The sequence below is a fragment of the Cheilinus undulatus genome, linkage group 14 (genome assembly GCF_018320785.1).
Source record: "Cheilinus undulatus linkage group 14, ASM1832078v1, whole genome shotgun sequence".
Classification (NCBI taxonomy): domain Eukaryota; kingdom Metazoa; phylum Chordata; class Actinopteri; order Labriformes; family Labridae; genus Cheilinus; species Cheilinus undulatus.
In genome coordinates, this window is record NC_054878.1 from 439,812 (window position 1) to 458,403 (window position 18,592).

The window sequence follows — 18,592 nt, forward strand, 5'->3', positions numbered from 1 at the left end:
CACAGCATCATTTTAAAATATTTAATCAGTGCCCAAGCCGAAAGGGCACAACTTAAAGACAAACTGCTGGCTGGAGACCTTTCAGAATAGATCAGATTCTTGCACATATTGTAACATGATGTAATCCTGAAAGACAGAGACCTGCTCACAGGAAGCATGATGTTTTTACTTACAATGGAAGGAACATGTACACTATTTTGCCAAAAGTATTGGCTCACCTGCCTTGACTCTCATATGAACTTCAGTGACATCCCATTCTTAATCCATAGGGTTTAATATGACGTGGGTCCACCCTTTGCAGCTATAACAGCTTCAACTCTTCTGGGAAGGCTTTCCCCAAGGTTAAGGAGTGTATTTATGGGAATTGTTCACCATTCTTCCAGAGGTACATTTGTGAGGTCACACACTGATGTTGGACCAGAAGGCCTGGCTCTCAGTCTCCGCTCTAATTCATCCCAAAGGTGTTCTCTGGGGTTGAGGTCAGGACTCTGTGCAGGCCAGTCAAGTTGATCCACACCAAACTCTCTCCTCCATGTCTTTATGGACCTTGCTTTGTGCACTGGTGCACAGTCATGTTGGAACAGGAAGGGGCCATCCCCAAACTGTTCCCACAAAGTTGGGAGCATGGAATTGTCCAGAATCTCTTGGTATGCTGAAGCATTCAGAGTTCCTTTGACTGGAACTAAGGGGCCAAGCCCAGCTCCTGAAGAACAAGCCCACACCATAATCCCCCCTCCACCAAACTTTACACTTGGCACAATGCAGTCAGACAAGTACCGTTCTCCTGGCAACCGCCAAACCCAGACTGGTCCATCAGATTGCCAGATGGAGAAGCGCGATTGGTCACTCCAGAGAAGGCATCTCCACTGCTCTAGAGTCCAGTGGCGGCGTGCTTTACACCACTGCATCCCACGCTTTGAATTGCACTTGGTGATGTATGGCTTGGATGCAGCTGTTACCATGGAAACCCATTCCATGAAGCTCTCTACCACTGTTCTTGAGCTAATCTGAAGGCCACATGAAGTTTGGAGGTCTGTAGCCATTGACTCTGCAGAAAGTTGGTGACCTCTGTGCACTATGACCTCAGCATCCTCTGACCCCGCTCCGTCATTTTACGTGGCCTACCACTTGGTGGCTGAGTTGCTGTGGTTCCCGATGGCTTCCACTTTGTCCTAATACCACTGACAGTTGACTGTGGAATATTTAGGAGCCAGGAAATGTCACCACTGGACTTGTTGCAGAGGTGGCATCCTATCACAGTACCACGCTGGAATTCACTGAGCTCCTGAGAGCGAGCCATTCTTTCACTAATGTTTGTAGAAACAGTCTGCATGCCTAGGTGATGATTTTATACACCTGTGGACATGGAAGTGATTGGAACACCTGATTTACATTATTTGGATGGATGAGTGAATACTTTTGGCAACATAGTGTATTTTGGGATAGCAGTAACCCAGGGTGGTCCTTATGGTTCAAGAACACAGGTGTCCAGCCACAGACATGGACCAGGCCCTCAGGTAGTCTGTCCCCTCTGCCTTACTGTCCCGCTCCAGGAGGACGAACCGGGGCTGAGCACGGGACAGACAGGAGGAGGACGAGAGGGAGGAGAGAGGAGCAGGCCGCAGAGGAGGGAGGAAGAAGAGGAGGAGGGAAGATCCATTTGCCTGCTGTTAAAAGAAGATATGCTCTATCAGAGGGAGAGAGAAGAGCAGCAGAGGCCATGAGTTTTGATTTGTTGGAGCGCCTAATTTTAATTTCAGTGGAATATAGTTCAGATATATTTTATATATGTTGTTAAGTACTAAGCTAGGAAATGAAAACGATATTGGAGCTGTTCTTATTTTCAACTGTGACGTTCAGACTTAGTTATGAGTGCATTTCTAGGATCCTGACCTTCAGCTGATTATTTAGTAGTGAACATACAGAATACATGCTACAGCAGATACACACCTGTTATTCATTATAATGAACAACAACTGAATGAACTGGCAAATGCCTTTGAAGAAGTTTCAAATAAAATCATTGAAAATATTACAGTTTGGACTTTAAATGAAGCAAAATGGATGGACTTGTAGATAAATACAGAAATGTGTGTTATTCTAAGAGCCTGATGAGGACATGCATCAACTTTGATTTGATTCTGTTTCCTGTTAAATCATTCAAAAGTTTGGTTTTGTCTTGATCTGAAGAATTTAACACTATCAACAGAAAAACATTTCTTTTCAATGTTATTTTAGCCAGCATATACACACATGGTTTACTATGGATAACACAACAGTGCAACACACTCATTAAAACAGCAGTGACATTGAAAATCACTCAGTCTGTCCATCTTTGGATGATGAAGGTGCTGATATTAAAATGTAGCTACCAGCCCATCCTGGTTAATAATGCTTCACATTTAAGCTGGCTGCAACAGGAAGGATATTTAAGAAACGGTGCAGTGATGTTGGCCATTATGATGACCTGACACCTAGAAGCTTCTGAAGCATTGTACCAACTGTTCTGATACGGACCCAGGACCTGGGTCAATTCAGAAATGTGGTTTAGGCTCAAAGTTCGTTAACAGATAACCTGATTCAGAATGTGTGTTTCTTCTTGGGATTCATTTGAACCCAGTAAGGTGATCTTTGCACAGCCATGTTTTCAACATCAGCTCTGTGGCTTTATACAGTCATGGACGAAAGTATTGGCACCCCTGGAATTTTTCCAGAAAATACACTGTTTCTCCCAGAAATTGTTGCAGTTACAAATGCTTTGGTGTGTTTATTTCCTTTATGTGCATTGGAACAACACAAAAATCTAAAGAAAAAAGACAAAACTGACAGATTTTACACAAAACTCAAAAAATGGGCCAGAAAAAATTGTTGGCACCCTCGACATAATATTTGGTTTCACACCCTTGGGAAAAAATAACTGAAACCAACCACTCTTCTTCTCCAAACTGCTCCAGGTCTCTCAGATTTGAAGGGTGCTTCTTCAACAGCAGTTCTGAGATCTCTCCATAGGTGTTCAATGGGATTTAGATCTGGACTCATTGCTGGCCACTTCAGAACTCTCCAGCTTTGTCTCCAACCATTTCTTGGTGCTTTCTGAGGTATGTTTGGGGTCATTGTCCTGCTGGAACACCCATGACCTCTGACCCAGACCCAGCTTTCTGACACTAGGCCCTACATTGTGGCCCAAAATCTTTTGATAGTCTCCAGATTTCATGATTCCTTGCACACAGTCAAGGGGAGAGCTTTCCAGGGCCCAGCCAAAGGGGGGGCATGGAGGCCAGGAAAATCATGATCCATTGTAAATTTAAGCATTGGTAACTGTTCTTTTCTTTACCTTAATAACAACTACTCATCAATGCAACAGATTATTTTGAAATGGATGGGAAAAAGAGATGAAAAGCAGCTAAAATGTGGAAAAATGGGTAAAAAGAGGCAAATTGTGCTAAAAAAAGTGCACAAAAGAGATGAGAAGCTGCAAAAATGGGCTGAAAAAGTGGTTCAAAGAAATTCATAACTTCACTTTGTAGCTCCAGATTGTTACCAAACTCAGGCTAGCTAGCACCAATGCTACTGGTCCAACTCACATGCAGTGGTATTATCAACTGGGGAGGGCCCATTCTCTGGGTCTGTCAGGGGCCCAGCCAGATCTGTGGGCGGGCCCGCTGAGGCTGTGAAGGACCATTAGATGTAGACCAGAACCCTTCCTTGATACTGGGTCAGATCTGGTCCATCATTCAGCTCTGAATGCAGGCCAGATTAGAGGTCTGGTGTAGATGAGGCCATATGAGGCCCAGCTATGACCCATGTCATCTCTTTTATGTGGTGTAGTCCTGGTCCTGGTAGAGGTCTGGCTTTGTTTTGGTTCATCTGAGCCAGAGCAGTTTTGGTTTTAGGGGATCTTGTTACGTCTGCTACCATGACGATGCCCTGGTGATGGATGGTAATGTTTATCGTTGATGTAGAAATCCCAGATACACACTGCTACCTAAGGTGGTGTTTAATTTTTTCTCCTTATGAAATTTTGGAGGCATTTCTTCTCATACTGATGCAAAATTGTATGGAAAAGAAGTCCACACACATTCACACTGAGCCAACAGAGACCATGGAAATATATATAAAAATAAACGTAGTTAAATCCTGTATCAAACCACCTCTTAGTATGAAACAGAACAGTGATGCTGTTTGATGTAATCTGTGCTTCATCTCTGCCTTTTGTCTACTCTTCTTGGTGGAGACTCTCCTACAAAAGACAGCTTCTCATTTAAAAGTATTCCAGGTCAAATCTGATCAACTGTACACTGATACATAATTTAAGGACTCCAGGATGGAGCTGTGATCTCCTCTTGAATTCTCTGCAGAAAAAGCCTCCGAAACATCAGTACTGCCTGTCATCTGTCAGTAGGTGGTGCTAGAGAACCACTGTGCAGACGGCTCATCCCGTTACCATGGTGACGGTGTTTGTTCAATCAGTGCAGCTGTTCCCCTGCAGGCTCGGTGTTCCCACAGTAAATCTGAGAGGAGACGGAGCATCGGGGTCTAAAGTGGGATGAGCCATTAGCCTCCAGGGAACAATCCCAGTCTTCCTTTAAACAGACAATGCTTGATTTGACTGGGCCACTGAACTGGTGTGAGGGGAGGAGCTGGTTCTACTGGACACTCACTGAGCATCATTACCAGCTCTGAGACCCTGAAGGTTCCAGCTCTGAGACCCTGAACCAGCTCTGAGACCCTGAACCGGCTCTAAGAGCCTGAAGGTTCCAGCTCTGAGACCCTGAACCAGCTCTGAGACCCTGAACCGGCTCTGAGACCCTGAAGGTTCCAGCTCTGAGACCCTGAACCAGCTCTGAGACCCTGAACCAGCTCTGAGACCCTGAACCGGCTCTGAGACCCTGAAGGTTCCAGCTCTGAGACCCTGAACCAGCTCTGAGACCCTGAACCAGGTCTGAGACCCTGAAGGTTCATGCTCTGAGACCCTGAAGGTTCCAGCTCTGAGACCCTGAACCAGCTCTGAGACCCTGAAGGTTCCAGCTCTGAGACCCTGAACCAGCTCTGAGACCCTGAACCAGCTCTGAGACCCTGAACCAGCTCTGAGACCCTGAAGGTTCCAGCTCTGAGACCCTGAACCAGCTCTGAGACCCTGAACCAGCTCTGAGACCCTGAAGGTTCCAGCTCTGAGACCCTGAACCAGCTCTGAGACCCTGAGCCAGCTCTGAGACCCTGAACCAGCTCTGAGACCCTGAACTAGCTCTGAGACCCTGAACCAGCTCTGAGACCCTGAAGGTTCCAGCTCTGAGACCCTGAAGGTTCCAGCTCTGAGACCCTGAAGGTTCCAGCTCTGAGACCCTGAAGGTTCAGGCTCTGAGACCCAGAGGGTTCCAGCTCTGAGACCCAGAAGGTTCCAGCTCTGAGACCCTGAAGGTTCCAGCACTGAGACCCAGAAGGTTCCAGCCCTGAGACCCTGAAGATTCCAGCTCTGAGACCCTGAAGGTTCCAGCCCTGAGACCCTGAAGGTTCCAGCTCTGAGACCCTGAAGGTTCCAGCCCTGAGACCCTGAAGGTTCCAGCTCTGAGACCCTGAAGGTTCCAGCACTGAGACCCAGAAGGTTCCAGCCCTGAGACCCTGAAGATTCCAGCTCTGAGACCCTGAAGGTTCCAGCCCTGAGACCCTGAAGGTTCCAGCCGTGAGACCCTGAAGGTTCCAGCTCTGAGACCCTGAAGGTTCCAGCCGTGAGACCCTGAAGGTTCCAGCTCTGAGACCCTGACCCAGCTCTGAGACCCAGAAGGTTCCAGCCCTGAGACCCTGAAGGTTCCAGCCCTGAGACCCTGAAGGTTCCAGCTCTGATACCCTGAAGGTTCCAGCCCTGAGACCCAGAAGGTTCCAGCTCTGAGACCCTGAAGGTTCCAGCCCTGAGACCCTGAAGGTTCCAGCTCTGAGATCCTGAAGGTTCCAGCTCTGAGACCCTGAACCAGCTCAGAGACCCTGAAGGTTCCAGCTCTGAGACCCAGAAGGTTCCAGCCCTGAGACCCTGAAGGTTCCAGCCCTGAGACCCTGAAGGTTCCAGCTCTGATACCCTGAAGGTTCCAGCCCTGAGACCCAGAAGGTTCCAGCTCTGAGACCCTGAAGGTTCCAGCCCTGAGACCCTGAAGGTTCCAGCCCTGAGACCCAGAGGGTTCCAGCTCTGAGACCCTGAAGGTTCCAGCTCTGAGACCCTAAAGGTTCCAGCTCTGAGACCCTGACCCAGCTCTGCGACCCTGAAGGTTCCAGCCCTGAGACCCTGAAGGTTCAAGCCGTGAGACCCTGAAGGTTCCAGCTCTGAGACCCTGACCCAGCTCTGAGACCCAGAAGGTTCCAGCCCTGAGACCCTGAAGATTCCAGCTCTGAGACCCTGAAGGTTCCAGCCCTGAGACCCAGAAGGTTCCAGCTCTGAGACCCTGAAGGTTCCAGCCCTGAGACCCTGAAGGTTCCAGCTCTGATACCCTGAAGGTTCCAGCCCTGAGACCCAGAAGGTTCCAGCCCTGAGACCCTGAAGGTTCCAGCTCTGAGACCCTGACAAAGCTCTGAGACCCTGAAGGTTCCAGCCCTGAGACCCAGCAGGTTCCAGTTCTGAGACCCCGAAGGTTCCAGCTCTGAGACCCAGCAGTTTCCAGCTCTGAGACCCAGAAGGTTCCAGCTCTGAGACCCTGAAGGTTCCAGCCCTGAGACCCTGAAGGTTCCAGCTCTGAGACCCTGACCCAGCTCTGAGACCCTGAAGGTTCCAGCCCTGACCCAGCTCTGAGATTCCAGCTCTGAGACCCTGAAGGTTCCAGCCCTGAGACCCAGAGGGTTCCAGCTCTGATACCCTGAAGGTTCCAGCCCTGAGACCCTGAAGGTTCCAGCCCTGAGACCCTGAAGGTTCCAGCTCTGAGACCCTGACCCAGCTCTTAGACCCTGAAGGTTCCAGCCGTGAGACCCTGAAGGTTCCAGCTCTGAGACCCTGACCCAGCTCTTAGACCCAGCAGGTTCCAGCTCTGAGACCCAGAAGGTTCCAGCTCTGAGACCCTGAAGGTTCCAGCTCTGAGACCCTGAAGGTTCCAGCCGTGAGACCCTGAAGGTTCCAGCTCTGAGACCCTGACCCAGCTCTGAGACCCAGAAGGTTCCAGCCCTGAGACCCTGAAGGTTCCAGCCCTGAGACCCTGAAGGTTCCAGCTCTGATACCCTGAAGGTTCCAGCCCTGAGACCCAGAAGGTTCCAGCTCTGAGACCCTGAAGGTTCCAGCCCTGAGACCCTGAAGGTTCCAGCTCTGAGATCCTGAAGGTTCCAGCTCTGAGACCCTGAACCAGCTCAGAGACCCTGAAGGTTCCAGCTCTGAGACCCAGAAGGTTCCAGCCCTGAGACCCTGAAGGTTCCAGCCCTGAGACCCTGAAGGTTCCAGCTCTGATACCCTGAAGGTTCCAGCCCTGAGACCCAGAAGGTTCCAGCTCTGAGACCCTGAAGGTTCCAGCCCTGAGACCCTGAAGGTTCCAGCCCTGAGACCCAGAGGGTTCCAGCTCTGAGACCCTGAAGGTTCCAGCTCTGAGACCCTAAAGGTTCCAGCTCTGAGACCCTGACCCAGCTCTGCGACCCTGAAGGTTCCAGCCCTGAGACCCTGAAGGTTCAAGCCGTGAGACCCTGAAGGTTCCAGCTCTGAGACCCTGACCCAGCTCTGAGACCCAGAAGGTTCCAGCCCTGAGACCCTGAAGATTCCAGCTCTGAGACCCTGAAGGTTCCAGCCCTGAGACCCAGAAGGTTCCAGCTCTGAGACCCTGAAGGTTCCAGCCCTGAGACCCTGAAGGTTCCAGTTCTGATACCCTGAAGGTTCCAGCCCTGAGACCCAGAAGGTTCCAGCCCTGAGACCCTGAAGGTTCCAGCTCTGAGACCCTGACAAAGCTCTGAGACCCTGAAGGTTCCAGCCCTGAGACCCAGCAGGTTCCAGTTCTGAGACCCCGAAGGTTCCAGCTCTGAGACCCAGCAGTTTCCAGCTCTGAGACCCAGAAGGTTCCAGCTCTGAGACCCTGAAGGTTCCAGCCCTGAGACCCTGAAGGTTCCAGCTCTGAGACCCTGACCCAGCTCTGAGACCCTGAAGGTTCCAGCCCTGAGACCCAGAGGGTTCCAGCTCTGATACCCTGAAGGTTCCAGCCCTGAGACCCTGAAGGTTCCAGCTCTGAGACCCTGACCCAGCTCTTAGACCCTGAAGGTTCCAGCTCTGAGACCCTGAAGGTTCCAGCTCTGAGACCCTGACCCAGCTCTTAGACCCTGAAGGTTCCAGCTCTGAGACCCTGAAGGTTCCAGTTCTGAGACCCTGAACAAGCTCTGAGACCCTGAACAAGCCCTGAGACCCTGAACCAGCTCTGAGACCCTGAACAAGTTCTGAGACCCTGAACCAGATCTGAGACCCTGAACCAGCTCTGAGACCCTGAACCAGCTCTGAGACCCTGAAGGTTCCAACTCTGAGACCCTGAACCAGCTCTGAGACCCTAAAGATTCCAGCTCTGAGACCCTGAACAAGCACTGAGACCCTGAGCCAGCTCTGAGACCCTGAACCAGCTCTGAGACCCTGAACTAGCTCTGAGACCCTGAAGGTTCCATCTCTGAGACCCTGAACAAGCACTGAGACCCTGAGCCAGCTCTGAGACCCTGAACAAGCCCTGAGACCCTGAACCAGCTCTGAGATCCTGAACAAGTTCTGAGACCCTGAACCAGATCTGAGACCCTGAACCAGCTCTGAGACCCTGAACCAGCTCTGAGACCCTGAAGGTTCCAGCCCTGAGACCCTGAAGGTTCCAGCCGTGAGACCCTGAAGGTTCCAGCTCTGAGACCCTGACCCAGCTCTTAGACCCAGAAGGTTCCAGCCCTGAGACCCTGAAGATTCCAGCTCTGAGACCCTGAAGGTTCCAGCCCTGAGACCCTGAAGGTTCCAGCCGTGAGACCCTGAAGGTTCCAGCTCTGAGACCCTGAAGGTTCCAGCCGTGAGACCCTGAAGGTTCCAGCTCTGAGACCCTGACCCAGCTCTGAGACCCAGAAGGTTCCAGCCCTGAGACCCTGAAGGTTCCAGCCCTGAGACCCTGAAGGTTCCAGCTCTGATACCCTGAAGGTTCCAGCCCTGAGACCCAGAAGGTTCCAGCTCTGAGACCCTGAAGGTTCCAGCCCTGAGACCCTGAAGGTTCCAGCCCTGAGACCCTGAAGGTTCCAGCTCTGAGACCCTGAAGGTTCCAGCTCTGAGACCCTGACCCAGCTCCGAGACCCTGAAGGTTCCAGCTCTGAGACCCAGAAGGTTCCAGTTCTGAGACCCTGAAGGTTCCAGCCCTGAGACCCAGAGGGTTCCAGCTCTGAGACCCAGAAGGTTCCAGCTCTGAGACCCTAAAGGTTCCAGCTCTGAGACCCTGACCCAGCTCTGCGACCCTGAAGGTTCCAGCCGTGAGACCCTGAAGGTTCCAGCTCTGAGACCCTGACCCAGCTCTGAGACCCAGAAGGTTCCAGCCCTGAGACCCTGAAGATTCCAGCTCTGAGACCCTGAAGGTTCCAGCCCTGAGACCCAGAAGGTTCCAGCTCTGAGACCCTGAAGGTTCCAGCTCTGAGACCCTGAAGGTTCCAGTTCTGAGACCCTGAAGGTTCCAGCTCTGAGACCCTGAAGGTTCCAGCTCTGAGACCCTGACCCAGCTCTTAGACCCTGAAGGTTCCAGTTCTGAGACCCTGAAGGTTCCAGTTCTGAGACCCTGAAGGTTCCAGTTCTGAGACCCTGAAGGTTCCAGCTCTGAGACCCTGAAGGTTGTTCTTTAGTCTAGCTGAGCTCACAGCTGATAGTCAGCTCCCAGCCTCTGCTTCACCACACAGTTCAGACAGGAACAACCAGCCTTACCAGCCCCAGCAGCAGCAGAGGATGAACAGAGCAGGAGTCAGCAGATGAATGTTTGTGGTCAGACATCAACTGTGACCCTTTGATTCCTGTTAGTCAAACATTAAACTGAGGCCACAGATCAACCCCAGCTTCTGGGTTACACTAACACATCACTGATATTTAGAGTTGTTTCTGGACCTTATCTGTCCCTGTTAAACCCAGCCTCACGTCACTCTCCTCTTCTCTCTCCGTCTGTGTCTCGTGTGTCACTTTCTGCATTCACGTCTTTTTTTTCTTTGGTTGTGCAGGAAAAAGAAATCTGAGCCTGAGAGTGAGCACGCTCCTCGGCATGATCTCTGTCCCTGCACCAGTCCTGACCTTGCTGCAGTGTCCTGAACACTGAACGTGATTAGCTCTTCTTCTGCTACTTAAAACGGCTGGAACATCCTGTAGAGTCAGGATGGAGAAGAGGCAGAGTTTAGCTGAAGAAGACGACCTCTGGTAGATAAGAAACAGGACAGATCTCCTCTAAGTCACACCTTTTTCTGTTTAGTCATATAAACAGTCTGACTTCCTTCTATTCTCAAGGGTTGTTAAAGGGTTTAAAACTAACCTTGATTAATCTCAGACATATTCTAGTTAATCTTAATTAATTTCATCCTTTTTATTGCATTTTAAAAGGTGCAGATCAGTTTTGACTCATCTCTGAGCTCTCTGTGAGTTTATTAAGGAGCAGGTTTACCTGAGGCTGCAGAGACACGCTGACGTGGATTCACCAAAGTGTGCTGAGAGGGATGAGAAAGCATGCTGGACTAATGGGGACTGATGCTGTGAGGGCACTGAAACAGAGAATCCACTCAGGTGTGTGGAGCTGATTGCCTTGATTGTGACCAGGTGTGGGATGTTTGTATCTTTTTGTTGCTGTTTTAAATCCAGAAAATGGGAATAATTGTCAAAGTTTGTCAAAGGAAATGAAATTGCAGACAGATTAGCTAAAAAAGCACTCAAACTGTTACTTCAACTGGAAAAGATGAAGGAAAAACAAGTATCAAAGCTAAAAACTTAGAAATGTGGCAGAAAAGGTGGGATGGCCATGGTTAGAGGGAGAACATGTGCAGTTTTCAACACATTTTAATGCACTGTAATATAATATAAAACCACAGGAAAGACTGGAATAAAAGGTTAGACAGGCAGGAAGGGAGTGGAGGGAATGTTAGGACAGAAAAACAGCAGCCAAAAAGATTTGGCTGGACAATAAAATCTAAAAATATATGTTATAAAACAGACACAGATTTGTCTGAGCCCCAGAGTGAATGGCAGTGATTTATTAATGCCATCAATGCATGTGTGCTGAACCAGTTCCCTCATTTTTATGAGTTCTGAAATTATTTACTTCTCCATAATGTGCCACTTTATACATTTTTTGCACATTTTTGCGTCTTTTGACCCAGTTTTGTCACATTCGAACCCCTTTCATCATTTGTCCCCACACCAGTTTTTCCACCTTACACACATCGTTCCATCTTTTAACCCTTTTATCAACTTTTAATCACATTTTAACTCATTTCTACAACTTTGAAGCCAGTTATGACACTTTCAGACAATTTTTCATCAAACACATTTCTGCTACTCTGAATACATAATTGCCACTTTTTGATCCAATCTCAACCCATCTCGGTCCATTTTTACCGTGTTTAACCCTTCCCACTACCTTTTCTGCCTATTTTTGTCACTTTTAACCCTGTTTTGCCTCATTTAACCCTTTACTGCACAGGTGTCAAACTCAAGGCCCGGGGGCCAAATCCGGCCCATGGACCGATTATATCCGGCCCCACAGATCAGATCATATTTGTATAACTGGCCCACCAGTGTGAGGTCTGCAGATTTCCTCCAGTATAAAAATGTAAACTTCAACTAAATTATTTTAAATTTCCTTGTTAAGCCATAAAAATCTGAAAGATTTAAGAATGTGGGGAAAGAAATTCATTTGTGTTTTATTTCATATTTTCAATTTTTCATCTCAAGTTTATGACTCAAACTTGTAATTTTGACTTCTCATTTCATGCTTTGACCTTTTCAACTCATAATTTGACCTTTATATGTCACATTTTTATCTTTTAGATTCCCAATTTTAAATTATATTACATACATATTTTGGCCTTTTATACTCTCACTTTGGCTTTTTAATTCCATATTTTGACTTTTAAACATATGATTTCAAATTTTTTCTCATATTTTGACATTTCAAATGAACAATTTTTACTTTTTTATATCATATTTTGACATTTTACACTCACAATTTTGAATTTACATCATATTATTAACTGTTTAAGTCATCATTTTGAATTCTAGTTCATATTTTGACATTTTCAACTCCTAATTTTGGCTTTTTAATCCCATATTTTGAACTTTCAGATTCACAATTTAAAGTTTTAAGTCATATTTTGACTTTAAAACTTATGATTTCAACTTTCTCCTCATATATTTGCTCTTTAAAAACATTTTTTGTCCTATTTTTAATCTCGTTCTGATCCTTTGAACGAATAAACTGGAATTTTGACCTCAGATTTGAGCCTTTAAACTCATCATTTTTACTTTTTGAATTTCCAAAGCATTTATCATCAGTGCTGTTTTTTCATATTTTATCACCGGTGAAATGAGGCTGACAGTTTAAGGTTGTGTAGACCCTGTTCGGCCCTCAGGTTAGACCTGAATCCAGGATCCGGCCCCTGCTGTGACTGAGTGGTTTAATGCCACTTTTAGATCACATCTGCCTGGATTCCCCTCTGTTAACACATCTTTGGCACTTTTATTCCATACCTGCCACTTTTGAAATCCCATTTTTTCCACTTTTAACCCATTTCAATTCTGCCCTAAGAAATGGAGTTTACATTTTTAAAAAGGTTTAATACTATGGCATAAAAATAGAATCTCTGCTTTTAAAAGAATGGATGTTAACCAGGTACAATAGTAAAATATAGTTATCACAGCTTAACTTTTCAACCATGAGGGGTGGGGGCCCCAGGAAGCTCCCCCCTTATGAAAACAGGGATAGTGAACATGACAGTGAGTCCCAGTTTAACAGTCTCAGTGGTCCCAGCATGGTTAATGGAGGAGAAGGAAGTAGATCTGAACCTACACCAGTAACTTCAGCATCCACAAAGGGGTCAGGGGTCCTTTAGAAAACCCAAATTCCTGTTGCTGTGTTGTTGGAGGTCTGTGAAACGGGAGTCTTCCTCGTTTTCTGTGGAGTTGTGAGTATTGGGGTTAAAAGTGTGGGTGCTCTGATTTAAGACTTTAGAGATCTGTAAAGAAATGTTCAGGAATGGTTGCATTTGGTCTCTCTGGTCTGACTGGCTCTTCTAACACTGATGGTGATAAAGAAAGAAGAAGACCAGGGAGTCTTCTCCAGTCTGGAGTGTTTGGAACATCGGGATAAATGAAGCAGAGTTTGGAATTCCAAGGTTCAGAACGGTTTATTATAAGCTAGAATGGAAGCCGAGTGAAATAATCCTCCTCTTGTGAACATTTATGGTTTCAGGGTTATTTTGGTTGCAGGTATTATTTCACCTATGAACATCTTGGTTATAATGCATATTTTGGGTATATTATGGTGTTATGGGTATTTCGGTTATGGCTGACACCACACACACGGATTATTCAGACAAGCTTCCATGATCATTGGAGGAAAATCCTGTAGTGTGTGGCCGGCCGTAGTTTGGCTCAAACTTAAATAAAGTTTACTCTGAAAGTACGTTTGGTCCCACTCAGGTAGACTCTAAAGATAGAGAAAGAGTGGCTCTGCTTGCAGCATCTGAAGTGAACTGAGATCTTTTTAAAGTGTCTGATCTCTCAGCAGCTCTGAGATTCTCCTAACGCTGCCAACATCTCTCTCATAGAAGCTGTAGGGGAGAGTGGGGTGAGTTGTGCCAGTTTTTACTCAAAATGACTTTAAAGTGAGGCCATGACAGTAAAGCCTCCAACTTAAGTCTGTACACATATTTCAGGATGTGGTTCATCCCTGGGAACAATAACTTTGGATGTGAAATAAACTGTTTAAGAAAAATAGCTTTCAGGAAAAAAGTGGTCTCTTGGCACGACTTGCCCCGGTGCGGGGTAAGTTGTGCCTCTGGCGAGAATATGTTGGGGTAAATTGTGCCAGTGATTATTGAAGATTATTGAAGTAAAACAGAACATTTTAATCTCATAAACTATAATGCTGTATAAAAGCAAGACAAATTCAGTACAAGTTTTATTCAGATATCATCACCCTATTAACTAATGGCATAAGTCCTATTTTCTAATTTTTGGGGAAACACAAAAAAATTAAATACACAATATTGATATTTGTGATCATTCAATAAAGTGATTTAGGCCAATTTCTGAACATCACATTGTGACTTTAGGCCACTTAAAAACTGAATAAACTGCTCTTTAATAACAGAGCAAACTCTAAACTGAAATCAGTGCTAGCTGAATTAAACAAATGGCAGGTAAATCAAACACTGATGAGGCCCATCTCCTCACTCCTCCAGCTGTTCTAGGCTCTTCTTTGCTGGGGTCTAGGTGTGTAGGTCTTGGTGTGTGGTTGTGTGGATTTGTTAGGGTGGGTGTGTCGGTGTGTGTGGGTCTGGGTGAGAGGGTGTGTGGGTTAGGGTCTAGGTCTGTTGGTCTGGGATTTCTTTCTCTGGGTGTGTTGGTCTGCAAGTGTGGGTCTGGATTTGTGGGTATTTGGGTCTGGTTGTGTAGGTGTCAGGGTGTGGATGTGTCTTTGGGTCTGAGAGGCATCTGGCTGCAGCCCTCGGGCAAACCTCTACGCTGGGACGAAACCTCTACGCTGGGGCGAAACCTCTACGCTGGGGCGAAACCTCTACGCTGGGACGAAACCTCTACGCTGGGACGAAACCTCTACGCTGGGACGAAACCTCTACGCTGGGACGAAACCTCTACGCTGGGGCGAAACCTCTACGCTGGGGTGAAACCTACTAAATCTATCAGCCACAGTGGTCTATGGAGGTAAATTTACCTAAATCTATCAGCCACAGTGGTCTATGGAGGTAAATTTACCTAAATCTATCAGCCACAGTGGTCTATGGAGGTAAATTTTATTAAATCTAGAGACTGGACTTTTTCTCTTCTCCGACCAGAGCCAGGCAGCTGTGCTCTGATTGGTCAACGTTCAGGCTGTAACATAATTCAAATCTAAGAGGACTGGCTTTCTCCTGAGTGGGCGTGGCTTCAGCTCATACAACAGACATGCCCACACCATCCTGGAGCAGATTTTACTGCCTCATTTTCATGAATTTGAAGTTTAATTTTGTACCTTTAGAGATGTTATATTTGACTGAAATGTGAACTGGGGGCTCATGACACAGAGAGCTGTCATACATCAAACTTTACTGGGTCTTTAACACTACAAAAGTTTATTTTTCAATTTTGCATCTCACAATTCTGACTAAAACGTATGATTTTGACTTTTAGGTTCATATTTTGACCTTTACAATTCCTAATTTTGACTTTTATCTCCTATTTTAGGCCTTTTAGGCTCTCAAGTTTAAATTCTAAGTCCTATTTTGACCTTTTGAACTCATAATCTGGAATTTTCTCTCATATTTTGACCGTTTAGATTCACAGTTTTAAAATTTTAGTCCTATTTTGACCTTTTAACTCATCATTTTGCATTTCTATCTCATATATTTGCCTGTTGAAAACATTATTTTGACTCTTTATTTTGTGTATTGACCTTTTGACCTGATAAGTTTGGCTTTTGATCTCAGATCATGAGCCTTAAAATTCTTTCTTTATTATCGGCCGTGCTTCAGAACCGTCTCATGATCAGGCCTTTGCTGACTTTGGTTAGAAGTGGGGGATCAGGCGTGATGATCATGTAGTGTGGCCAGTCTAGGTCTCTGATTGGCCCTTTAGAGAGGCCAACGTCCAACCCTCCAGTATTTTTCAAAGCTCCTTTCCCTCCCAAACACAGACTGTTGGACGTGAAAGAAGAAAGAGAGATATATCCACAGAAAGGATGTTTAAAACAGTCTGTCAGGTTATGTAGCATCCAGCCTCCATGTTCCTGATGTATGATGAGCCTCCTCTCTGCCCTGCTGACATTTTAACAGCACGTGTGTGTGTGTGGACCATCTGAACCCTGAGCTAACACACATATAAAGTGCTGCTCTCTTCTTCTCATATCTGGTCTCTCTATCTGTGTGAAGGCTGGCCAATGACACTCTTCCAGATGGCTGTCCCACTGTGCATCAGTGAGTGTGTTTCTGCCCTGGCCAGGTTTGAAAAAGGATCTTTCATCTCTCACTTCCCCTGACAAAAGAATGGGTCCAGTCAGCACAGCTGTCTATCTGCCACCTCTTTTCCCAGCACATGTCCCGATTAATCCGAGCGTCAGGCACAGCTCACTGCTGGCCCGCGCTCTCCTTCATCACTCCGTTTATTCTCACTTAGTCTCAGCTGCCTCCTTTCCTCCATCTCCCTCTCTCTTCTCTGGCCTCCAAATCCCCACCCTTCTGCTCCATCATTGTTTCTTAGTTTCTGCCCCCTCCCCTCTCTGTCCTGGGAGTCCTCCGTCTTTTCATTGCTGTGTAACAGAGAGTGACATGTTTGGCAGTTCCTCCACTCTCTCCTCTCATAAGGAATTACTGTCCTGACCCACTTCCTCGTGCAGGCATTGTCACTTCTGCACAGCTGTGGAACAATCTGTGCCACTATCTGCCAAAGAGAAAGATCTGCAAACGACTGCACCGATTCACTGAGTGGGCTAAGTGCAAAGCTGTTTCACATATGCACTCCTGAAATCCTGCAGAGCTGTTCAAACATAGACCTCATGGGGAGACGGTCCCTGTGGGACAGGAGGCGTGGGGGACAGTCTAAGACAGCAGAGTCTGATCTATGTGATGCTATGGTGAGAATATTTATATATCTATGTGTAGTTCAGCATATTCAAAGAACTCATCAGGGATCAGGAAACGTAAACTAGCTGTTGATCGGTGCTGCATTTACCTGAATCCTGCCTAGACTGCAGGCAGACCAGTTCAGGACCTGGACTCTCCTCCTGTGAAGCCATGCTGTTGTGATGGATGTGGTCTGTGGTTTAGCATGGTCCTGCTGAAATAGTGGCAGCCTTCCCTGACAGAGAGGTCGTCTGGATGGGAGCATGTGTGTCTCTAAAAGCTCTCTCTGCTTTCAGCACTGATGGTTCCTTTCCAGATGTCAGAGCCGCCCACGCCATAGGCACTAACGCAGGGGTTTCAAAGTGTGTGAGAGTGAGCCTCCCCTGAGAGAAAATCATTCATTTGGTGGACCCCACCCACATAGAGATTCAGACTGAAAAAAACACATTACCATATTTTCAAACATTTACGTCTAATTTTAAATATTTTGTAAAATTTTTATATCTTTGATATTTTGGTCTGCAAATGTTCTTCAACATCCGTCTTTACCAGGTCATCAGTTATGTGGTGTTAGTATTGCATTTATTGCCAATACTACCTGATTATTCTGCTCTGATAATCCCTTAAGCAGCGTTACTCAACCAAAGAGCCAAACTGTTGAAAAATACCTCTGCAAGAGCCACAACCTAAGAGGTGGAGCAAATACAGCTTAAAGTAGCAATAGAAATAAGTCAAAGATGGAAAAAGTGGTAAAAAAAAAAAAACAAAACCCAGCAACAATGGGTGAAAATGAGCAAAAATGGGGATACAAAGTGAAAAAAAGATGGGTGAGAAGTGACCAAAAATTTGTAACAGGTGGCAAAAAAATGGTCCAAAGGTGGGAAAAACAAGGCAAAAAATGAGTAGAAAATGGGGGAAAAAGTGGCAAAAAGAAGTGGCAAAAATGGGCAAAAAGTAGGAAAAAAGTGGTATTTAATGGCCAAAGGATGCTTAAATGGATGAAAAGAGTCAAAAAATGGTTTAAAAGGGCAAAAAAGTTTCCCTCTTCTCAGGTTTTCTGGAGGAATATTTAAAATGAAGACATCAAAGAGCCACTAGTAATCACATGTTGAGTATCACTGCCTAAAAGTAACCATCAGTCTATTTATTTTCCTCCATGCTGAAGTTAGCAAAGCAAATCACTTTTCTTTCTGGTTGATGGCTCCGCGCCTCCCCTGAAGTTCTGTGGCGCCCCCCAGGGGAGGCCCGCCTCACACTTTGAGGACCGCTGCACTAATGCAACCCCATCCCATCACAGATGCAGGCTTTAGACCTGAGCCAGGAGAACCAGCTGGATGCTCCCTCTCCTCTGTAGTCCACAGGACACGGCGTCTGTGGTTTCCTCTGACCACAGAACAGTTTTCCATGGTTCCTCTGACCACAGAACAGTTTTCCATGTTTCCTCTGACCACAGAACAGTTTTCCATGGTTCCTCTGACCACAGAACAGTTTTCCATGGTTCCTCTGACCACAGAACAGTTTTCCATGGTTCCTCTGACCACTGAACAGTTTTCCATGTTTCCTCTGACCACAGAACAGTTTTCCATGGTTCCTCTGACCACAGAACAGTTTTCCATGTTTCCTCTGACCACAGAACAGTTTTCCATGTTTCCTCTGACCACAGAACAGTTTTCCATGTTTCCTCAGTCCATGTTAAATGAGCTCTGGTCCAGAGAAGACGGACCACAGTGTTTCTGGATCCTGGTCACATCTGGCTTCTTCTCCATGATCAGCTTTAACTGTCATTGGTGGATGGACCGGCCAACTGTGGTGACAGACGATGATTTCTGAAA